This window comes from Cheilinus undulatus, linkage group 4 (genome assembly GCF_018320785.1).
Source record: "Cheilinus undulatus linkage group 4, ASM1832078v1, whole genome shotgun sequence".
Classification (NCBI taxonomy): Eukaryota; Metazoa; Chordata; class Actinopteri; order Labriformes; family Labridae; genus Cheilinus; species Cheilinus undulatus.
In genome coordinates, this window is record NC_054868.1 from 43,207,103 (window position 1) to 43,217,853 (window position 10,751).

A 10,751-nucleotide genomic window follows, 5' to 3' on the forward strand; every position below is an offset into this window, starting at 1 on the left:
TTAGTATTTAAGAGACGGGTTTCCAAACCATGACACCAAGCAAAACCATAAAATAGATTCAATAAAAGCAAGATAAAACAAGATCTTCAAAGTTGTGTTTATGTGAAAGGAGGACAGTTTTCTCAGACAGAATAAGCGCTGGATTCATTCTTTATATCCAGCCTCCCAGTTTGCCTCAAAATTCAATTTGTTGTTGATGACTGCTCCCAGGTATTCACATACTCCCCACTGTTTTTCCTTTATAACAGTTGCATGTAGCTGTGGCAGACTCCTGAAGTCAGTGAGCATGGTTTGGTTTTAGAAATGTTCATCTGAAGGAAAGATTTTTCTCACCACTGGAGAAAGTCCTGGTCGATTGGGCCATGGCCAGTTTCATTGTCTTGCAGCACACTGACAATAACAGAATCACCTGCTTACTTTAAAATAGTTCTAACCTCTCTGCATCTGTGACATGTCCATGTAGAGAACAAAGAGAGATGAGAGCACCTTGGGGGAGCCGGTGGAGGTACAGACCTGGTCAGATAGCGTTCTGTTCATTCACTTTGTGTCCTGTTAGTTAAAAGCAGATGAGAAATCGACGAATAAAAGCCTGACATGTGTTCCCTTTTCTTCCAGATGTTTAAAAACCAAAGTTATAGGGCTGCAAGTAGCACTGAAGGGCCCCAAACACTTGCCAGGGTGTGCCACCATTAGGTGTTGACAAGCTTTGCAGTGTGCAGCAACATTACTGAGACCATGTAGATCATCACAGAGTTGTCATTATATGTGAATTAATGACAACACTGCACTTTGTATATGTGGTAGTACTGCTTGTATACAGAAGGTGGCAGTGTGGCAAAGCAAGATATAAAAATGTTGATATGTTGAGAGCAGGAGCGATGTTTATTATGTAAAAAAAAGGAAAGATGGCAGAAGTTTAGCAGACTTCATCCAGAAGGTGGCGCTAGATCAAATCCATGATATTAACATGTAAGACCCTGATCATAAACATGAAATTTGAAGCAAATTGGATGTTCAATATGAGAGTTTTGGCAACTTCCTGTGTGAAGTGGCGAGATGTCTTTTTTGCCATCTCCACTGATCATCTTGTAAAGAAAAATGTCAGTGTCATGACAGATATTGTGAACAGTACTGAGGCCTTTGTTTCTATGTTGCATTAATATGTCACTTCCTGTTTCCTGTACGGGTCACTATGATTACAGGTTTGCATGTAGGCATTGTCAGTGGCGTGCTGTTGACTTCCCCGAACATTTGCAATAACACAGAATTTAAACAGAAGTTACAAGAGGTTTAAGCTGTATTTTGACATTCAAATGAACCTGGTGGACTTCCTGTATGGATGTTGTCTCAGAGGCTTTTTTGTAGGTGTGGTCATGATGCTTATGCACACCAAAGATCATCCTCCATTCAGGTTGAATGGTGTGTGAGGGCTGAATGTTTAAAATTATTAAAGAGGACAAAGTTTACAAAAATGTATATTTTCATTTGGCAGAAGGAGCCACTGATAAATTTATAAATTTGGTGCAGGAATGGATAGAGGGTCACCATGTGATCATCTGTGTGAAGTTTGGTACTGGTTAAAGTCCCTGAGTCCCAGTCTTATTGGGGAATTACCCCGCCCCCCTGATGAAATAAAATCACAGAGCAGTTCATCTCAGTACAGTCAGTTGCTGGTTGTTCTCATTGCCTTCATTGTTAGGTAACAGTCAGCTACATGCTGTGGTTTTGTTCATTGTGAGGTAAATATGTGAAATGGTGGCCTACAGGTCATTAAAAGTATCTCAACAGAGATTTGTTCCAGAAAACAGTAAATGTCATCCCAAACTCCTGTCTCTCTGCTCTTGCACAAAGCAAGAGCAGAGAGACAAGAGGTCTTCCAACTTTGGGCTCACAGCCCTGCCCTATGGTGAAAACTCAAGGTTTTTCATACTTCCAATGTCCAAGAATGAGCAAATGGAAAAAATCTTGAGTCAATCTGATGAAACTCTCAGAGGACTGTGAAAAATCTAAAACTTGTGAACTGGCCAATAAAAAAGGCCAAAATTGACACAAAATTTTTGCAGTGTGCTTCCTGTACATTATAGGCTATGTTCCAGATACTTTTTGTTTCCATGTAGTCATACCAATTTTCATGCATGTAACTCATGTAACGTGGGCGGGGCCAAATAACCACTGTTATGGAAGCCATTTTTTGACGTAGATGCAAAGAACCACCAGACCCCATAAATCTGAATTTTGGGGGTGTTAAGGCCTCCAAAATGGCAATTTATTTCCTGGAAGAATAATAATTAAAAAGAATAATAATTCCTTCCATTTCAGTGGGGTTCTCGCACTGAGTTCGGTGCTGGGGCCCTAATAAAGTGACTCTTGCATCTTCTACTCCTCTGAGCAGCCTGTAAGAGAATTGCATGGGGTAATGTTTAAGTAGGGTTTAAGAAATATCTTGTTGAAGTCTTTAACTCTTGTGGTTAAAGTTTAAATAAGATTATGCCAAAGTTTCATAAAAGCTTTGCCACATTTTTATGAGCAGTCAAGTCTTTGAGCAGCAAATGTGACTTTCTTTGCTTGCTTTCTCATTATTTCATAACTTATTGATCTTAGCAGAGAAATAAAGAAATCGTTGTTCTTTACTATTGATTAGAACTTCTCATCCTGTCATATTATCAACAAAATGCAACGATAAGAAAGACTTGAGCAGAGAGCAGTGCCAGAGTTGATTTATTGATTCATAAACTGAGTCATCTTGAAGTGACTGAAGGATTCTAAAGAACCTTCAGGAGTTGTCGTTTCTAAACAAAGTGTCTGCAGAGGACTACAGCTCATTATCATTCTGCAGAACAACGCAGACATTAACATGCAAATTATTGACCAAGTGTCACCTGTTCTTTGCCACACTTTTGCAAAGTGTCACGACTGAAGGAAGAAATGTCACTTTAAAAGTGCTGCAGCAAAGGAAACATACCTTTAGCATGACTTATGAGTGATTATGTTACACTTGCACATGCAGTATTGATGGTTTTTTGTGTATTCAAATCCTTATGCATCCACAAACTAGCACTACAATTTTCCATGCTAAAGAGTCATTTCTGGTTTCTCACGTGAGATTTTGAATAATTTATGTCTGCAACAGCACTGGCTTTTCTATGATAATGACTTAATTTTCCAAGATCTTGAAAAAATTATTCTAATTATCTCATTTGATGGAAAACCACCTTTATTATCACATACATCAACATGAATAAGTGCAGATCTTGAGAAAACAATCCAAATGTGCACACCATCACAGCTTGAAGATATGCAGCTAAAGTCTCCTGGGGACATAAAACAGGATATGCTTTAATTACCTTTTTTTTCAGATGCAAAGATGAATTAAAGGTGTTTGGTTTTCATAGGCAGGATTCACTCACAGGATGCCTCTACGTGTGTTTACTTCAATCTTTATCTGTACCTCCAGAGACACCAGACTCCTTTGTGAATCTAAATGAGATGATCATGAGAAACCAGTAGCTGCAAATTTGTATTCAAATAATGATAACTCATTGACCTTCCTTTACACATGCACAGCACTCCCAATGTGTGTATATATTGTCAATTTAGAACTGTATTACTATATTTCTTTCTTCCCGTTGTGTCTCTACCCATTGCTGTTACTTTTCTGTTCAGTATTCATGATTTCTATGGCTGCTGCTGTGCCATATTTACCCTTGGCATGATTTAAAGCTGTGAAAAACAACACACATCATCTGGGTAACACATCAAGCCAGTCCAGCCTCATACTTAACATGACTAGAAAGATCCTGCAGAATTTAAATTTGAACATATACAGCATAAAGATTCTTTAAATATTTGATAAACTACACAGGAAGACATGGAAAGACTTGTACTGTAAACTCTGCTGACCTATAAGACCACATCAGGCCATTTAGGACCAAAAAAAATGGTTTGAAAACTAAAAAAAACGGTTGGTTTTCCACATAACATCGTCCTTTTCTCTCAGAGATGCACACAAGTCATTTTTTGCAAGTCCAAGTCAAGTCTCAGATCTTTGAGCTAAAGTCCAAGTCAAGTCTCAAGTTGTTAAGTTCAAGTCAAGTTTCAAGTTTTTAAGTTCAAGTCAAGTCTCAAGTCTTTGAGCTCAAATCCAAGTCAGGTCTTAGATCTTTGAGCTCAAGTCCAAGTCATCTTTCAGCTCAAGTCCAAGTGAAGTCCAAGTCTTTGAGCTCAAGTCCAAGTCAAGTCTTGAGCTCAAGTCCAAGTCAAGTCTCAAGTCTTTGAGCTCAAGTCCAAGTCAAGTCTTTGACCTCAAGTCCAAGTCGTCTTTTAGCTCAAGTCTAAGTCATCTTTGAGCTCAAGTCCAAGTCAAGTCTCAAGTCTTTGAGCTCAGGTCCAAGTCAAGTCTCAGATCTTTGAGCTCAAGTCCAGGTCAAGTCTTTGAGCACAAGTCCAAGTCAAGTCTTTGCTCTCAAGTCCAGGTCAAGTCTTTGAGCTCAGGTCCAAGTCAAGTCTCAAGTCTTTGAGCACAAGTCCAAGTCAAGTCTATGAGCTCAATTCAAAGTCAAGTCTTTGAGCTCAAGTCCAAGTCAAGTCTATGAGCTCAAGTCCAAGTCAAGTCTTTGAGCTCAAGTTCAAGTCAAGTCTTTGAGTTCGAGGTCAAGTCAAGTCTCAGGTTCTCTCTGGTTGTAAATGCATTCTTTAATCTGCCTCTGCTGTCTATTTTGCTAAAACTGCATTTTTTCATCTATGGAATTTGAAGCCTGCACTGTATCCTCACCATCAGCAGGGTGGGGTAGTTAATGTCTGTGGCAGGTTGGCTGCAGCGTGCACATGTGCATGCTTACATATGACCAGGGCTTGACATTCACTTTTTTTTCTGACTACTTGCCACTCAGTGTTTCCACTAGCCACAATTCTGTTGTTGGGAAACTATGTCTTATCACATGTACCTCTGGTTTATGATGAAACACATGCTCTCTCTTTTTCTCTCATTAACATGATCAATATCATCTCTCCTCTTAATAAAGCTCTTCTCTGTGTATGAAACATTACAGAGACATGAGTCATACTTCACTGGTAGAGACAGACACTGAGATTTAATGTTTTTGCTACTTATCAGATTTATCTCTTTAATAGGTGTTAAGTTTATACTAACAATAAAACACTAACTGTTAATAAACTGTTTATTCTCAAAGAACATTTCTAATTCAGATCTTCAGCAGAGAATGTTGAGTATCATCCCTCCATTCCCCTTAAAAAACTTCTGTTATCATTTATGGTGTAAATGTCTTTATATGGGTAAAGTTAAGCTGAATTTTTACTTTATTCAGCTTAAATCTCCTAGACCCCTAAGTTAACTAAACACAATTATCAGTTACAGCCTCTTATTCATGTGTCTCTGTTTCCCACTGCCTCCATGTTAAAGTTTTAGTGTTCCTATTCTTTTTTATATATTCTATTTATATTTTCATATATATATATATGAACAGCAAATGTATTATATTCTGTGTAAATACAGACATGTCAAACTGTTATCATATCGCAATGTAACATTTTCTTAAAAACGCATGCAGAGATTTTAACATTTATTTGATCCCCAATAACATATAATACTAAAGAAATATCAATCAAATATTCTTTTAACAGACCCCTGTGGCACCTCATGCCAAACAGCAAATAACTAAAGGAACACACTGTTGGGCCTGAGATGCCAAAATAACTCACCCAATTAAAAACAGGACTGGTTAATAAGTCTGTCCAATTAAAAACAGAAGTCCTTTGTATTGAAAGCAGAGCTGAGATATAGTAACTATTGACTCGACAGCAAATCACTAATCATTCACCACCTTTGTAAGCACTGTTGCACATTGAAGTGTCATAAAAGGATTTTTTTAAAGATAATTTGAAGATATATTTTAAAAGTTAATTCAAGACCACTCCCTCAAAGATTTTCAACAAGAAAAGGTTTGAGAAGAGTAAAGAACCGTGTGGCATCCCGAGGGTAAACTTTTATTAGACAGAAAGACCTCTCATTCTCATCTCTTTGTCACCACTATCAGCATATTTCTACCAAGCGGTTCAGTTTGGTTCAATACATTTTTGCACAGTCTAGTAGAGTTAACCCTGATATTGTCTGCATTTCCACAGCCAACTGTGCGTACACTTGGTAAGTAGAGGTGTAAGACAGCACTTATTCATACAGCCCCGCTTTTGTAAGAATGGTGTTATAATGTGCGTCACTGCAATATAATGTACAATGTGTCAGGATGTACCATTCAAAGACTCTTCACTTTCCACAAAAGAATCATTATTTCATTCTTCAGTCACCTATAGTCCTTGACCAGGACATTTGTCCCTTTAACTGTATGGCTTCTGTGTTATATGAGCATCAAATAGAAAACAAGATACATGAACCCTGTGAATGAACATTGTGCTGTACTTCAGTATGTAACATGATGTTGGAAATGGTCTATTCTATTTTGTTAGGCTCAAACTGGTCTTTCAAAACACATATAAAGTGTCTAACAGTCAAATTTCTCAAAGTCAGACTAACACACAAAGGTAATGTGGATGGAGGCCACGCTCCATCCATCCATCTTCCTCCGCTTATCTGAGGTCGGGTCGCGGGGGCAGCAGCCTAAGCAGGGAAGCCCGGACTTCCCTCTCCCTGGCCACTTCGTCCGGTTCTTTCCGGGGGATCCCAAGGCTTCACGTTACTCTTGCTGGATCAAAAGTTGAAGAGTGTTTATTTGTGAAAAATGCTGATGAGACCAAAATGAGGCTTTTCAGCCATCAGACAAGAGGCTATGTTTGGCACATCACCATAAGCACACCGCCCCCACTGTGAAGCACAGTGGTGGCAGCATCATGCTATGGGGATGCTTCTCAGCAGCTGGCCCTCCTGTGGCAAAATAGGAAAATCCTGTGGGACAATCTTATTCTGCAAGAGCACTATGGCTGGGAGAAGATTTATTTTCCAGCAGGACAATGACCTGAAGCATACAGCAAAGCTACACAGAACTGGTTTGAAGACAACAAGGTGGATGTTCTGGAGTGGCCGAGTCAAAGCCCAGACCTCGATCCAATAGAGAATTTATGGCTGGACTTGAAAAAGGCTTGTTCACACCTAATCCCTGTGCAACCTGACAGAGCTTGAGCAGTTTTGCAAAAAAGAATTGAGTAAAATTGCAGTGTCCAGATGTACAAGCCTGATTGAGACGTGTCCTCACAGACTCAGTGCTGTGATTGCAGCCAAAGGTGCATTGCTCTGCAACTTAAAGAAACTGGGATAGTTAAAAATGTGATGATACATATCACTTTTTTTTGGTGCATAAGATGACTGATTTGGAAATGATTAGACTTAGTGGCAAGTCACTTATTGGTGTGGGAAACATTTCACAGCAGGAATGTTTCTGCTCAGACTTCCCTTCAGGCTGTTTAGTCAGAAAAACAAAACCATAGAGAACGAGGAAATAGAGACTTAGCACTGATCTCAGATGTCAAACACAAAGAATGTCCCATCTTAGATACACAACTCATAAAGATAAATGGCATTAAGCATTGCTTTTCTATCCTGTAATGCCTTGTACTAATGTGGATATTTTCAGCTTATGCTCAGAGGAATCCGAGTTTATCTTAAAGACAGACTTGTCCATTGGTGCTTCTTGTATAGATTCATCCAACAGAGGCTGGAAACTTGATTTCTGATGCAGCCACATTTGATGTATTTATTTATAGCTCCAAAAAACGTCGACCCTTGGGCAAATATAGATGTAAAAATCAAATTTTGTGGGTAAATTGGGGCCAAAAGCTAAGAGAAATCCATTTCTGAGGTGATAAAACTCAGTTACTCCTCAATCTCAGCAGGGACTTTACACCTGCACTCCACTTAATAGATCTGAGGGGTTTCAGCCCATTACATCAGCCTCTCTTAAATCAATACATAGTGCTTCACTCCAGGATCCGTGCCTAAGTGTCATGTCAAGGCAATTACCCCTCATTAACTTTGGTCTCCGCCTCTGTTACTCAGGTTCAAAGCACGGAACAAGTTGTACATGTGGACTGTGGGGCCTTTTGTAAGGTTTTCCTGACCTGGATGTCCAGCAGGTACATCCAGGACAGGCTTGTATCATTTTATCAGAATGAAAAAAGCCTGAGCACCCTGTGAGAGTGTAAATCTTCTCTGTCTGGAGTGTGATGCTCATTCATGACCCTCCATGAAGTAGTTTTTGACAAAATATATTAAGTATTAAGGCAGCAGGATAGAAAGTAAAATTCACCACATGCAGCTCTCTCTGCTGGCCAGTATGTTCTGTATTTCTTGTGTTAACACTGCGAATATGTCCAGTTTGACAGTATGAAGCACTGACATAAAGGCTGTGATTCCTGTGCCTGACTCCCCATCATTCCGATCTGTCCATTTTACATCAAACACTTCATGAAGATGCACAGTCTCTCAGGATTATAGTCGGACAGAGTTTTACCAATCTGCCAAAAACTGCATCTAAAAATCTACTTAAATTCTAAAGACTTGAATATCTCACCATTTACAGTACATAATATCATCAAAAGTTCCAGAGAATCTGGAGAAATCTCTGTGCACAGGGGACCCAAAGGTCAATATTGGATGCTGGTGATCTTCAGGCCCTCGGAGCCGTATACACCGCTTTCCACATTATTATGCAAATGACATTTTTCTCTTCTTTTCCTAAATTTTAATGCAAATGACAGTCAGAATATTTTTCAAGTCATCAGCCATTAGAGCATAATTCAAATGTTTTTAACAAAACTTCATAATGAAAAACATTATTTTTAAAAAAATAAAAACCTCATAATGCACTGTTCCACATTATTATAACAGAGTTTTGAAAGATTTTATAGGTTGTAAAGAACTGAAAATGGTCATTCATTAAATTTGCAGCATTAGTAGGTCATATTTACTGAAATCAAAGGCTATTTCAATCAAAAACATCTTGACAGGCCAAGTTACATGTTAGCATAGAAGACATATGTGGCTGATTCAGAGCACAGTCGGGTTCATGCAGATAAAGGCATAATGAGGAAGGTTTCTGACAGATAAATACATTGGATTAAGAGAGCAGATGCTAAAATGTCATTACAAAGCAAACAGGTATTTGAAGCTGCTGGTGCCTCTGGAGTCCCGCCAACCTCATGGTGTAGGATCCTCCAGAGGCTTGCGGTTGTGCATAAACCTACTATTCAGCCACCCCCAACCAATGCTCACAAGCAGAAACGGTTGCAGTGGGACCAGAAATACATGAAGACTCATTTTCAAACTGATGAGTGCCGTGCAACCCTGGATGGTCCAGATGGAGGAGTAGTGGATGTTTGGTGGATGGCCACCATATCCCAACAAGGCTGGAATGCCAGCAAGGGGGGGGGCGGAGTCATGTTCTGGGCCAGATTCATGAGGAGAGAGCTGATAGGCCCCTTTAGGGTCCCTGAAGGTGTGAAAATGACCTCAGCAAAGTATATAGAGTTTCTGACTGACCAGTTTCTTCCATGGTACAAAAAGAAGAATAGTGCCTTCTGTAGCAAAATTATCTCCATGCATGACAATGCACCATCTCATGCTGCAAAGAATCCCTCTGTGTCATTGGCTGCTATTGGCATAAAAGGAGAGAAACTCATGGTGTGGCCCCCATCCTCCCCTGACCTCTACCCTATTGAGAACCTTTGGAGCATCCTCAAGCTAAAGATCTATGATCTATCTACTTGGCCTGTTAAGATGTTTTTGAATGAAATAGCTTTTGATTTCAGTAAATATGACCTCCTAATGCTGCAAATTTAATGAATGACCATTTTCAGTTCTTTACAACCAAAAGAATGTTTTGAAACTCTGTTTTGCATAATAATGTGGAGCAGTGCATTTTGAGTTTTTTTTTTCAATAATAGTTTTCATTATGAAGTTTGTTCAAAAACAGTTGAATTATGCTCTAACAGCTGATGACTTGAAAAATATTCTGACTGTCATTTGCATTAATATTTAGGAAAAGAAGAGAAAAATGTCATTTACATAATAATGTGGAACGCGGTGTAAAGGTCAAACTTGATTCTGTACTGGAAATCACTGGATGGGCTCAGGAACACTTCGGAAATTATTGTCAAATGCAAGATAAAGCTGTATCATGCAATAAAAAGAAGCTGTATGTCAACACAATCCAGAAACTCAGCCGTCTTCTCTGGGCTCAAGCTCATTTAAAACGGACTGAGGAAAAATGGAAAACTGTTCTGTGGTCAGATGAATCAAAATTTGACCTTTTTTTTTTTTTTTTTGGAAATCACAGATGCCGTGTCCTTTTTCCTGTGATCTAAAATAGAGGGAGACCATCCAGCTTGTTATCAGTGCACATCTCAAAAGCCTGCATCTCTGATGGTATAGGGATGAACTGATGCTTAGGGCATGGGCATTGACCAGACGCTAGACATAAACGTCTGTATATGGTGGATGGATAGATGCCAGACACAAATCTATCCATCTATTATCTCTAATAACTGAAGGGAGGTTTTGGAGACAGCAAATGCATAATATTTTAAACATTTTGCCAGTGAAAGGACTTGATAAACAGTACATGACTTCCCACAACTGCATACTGAAATATTAGCTAGGATATGGCAATAAAAACCCAGGTCATATCAACCATTTATGTTCACATTTGCTGCTCAGGAGCTTTTTGTGAGAGTGAAATCACTCTAAGTAAAGATAGAGCTGCACTTTAGCAGCATGTGCTGACAAA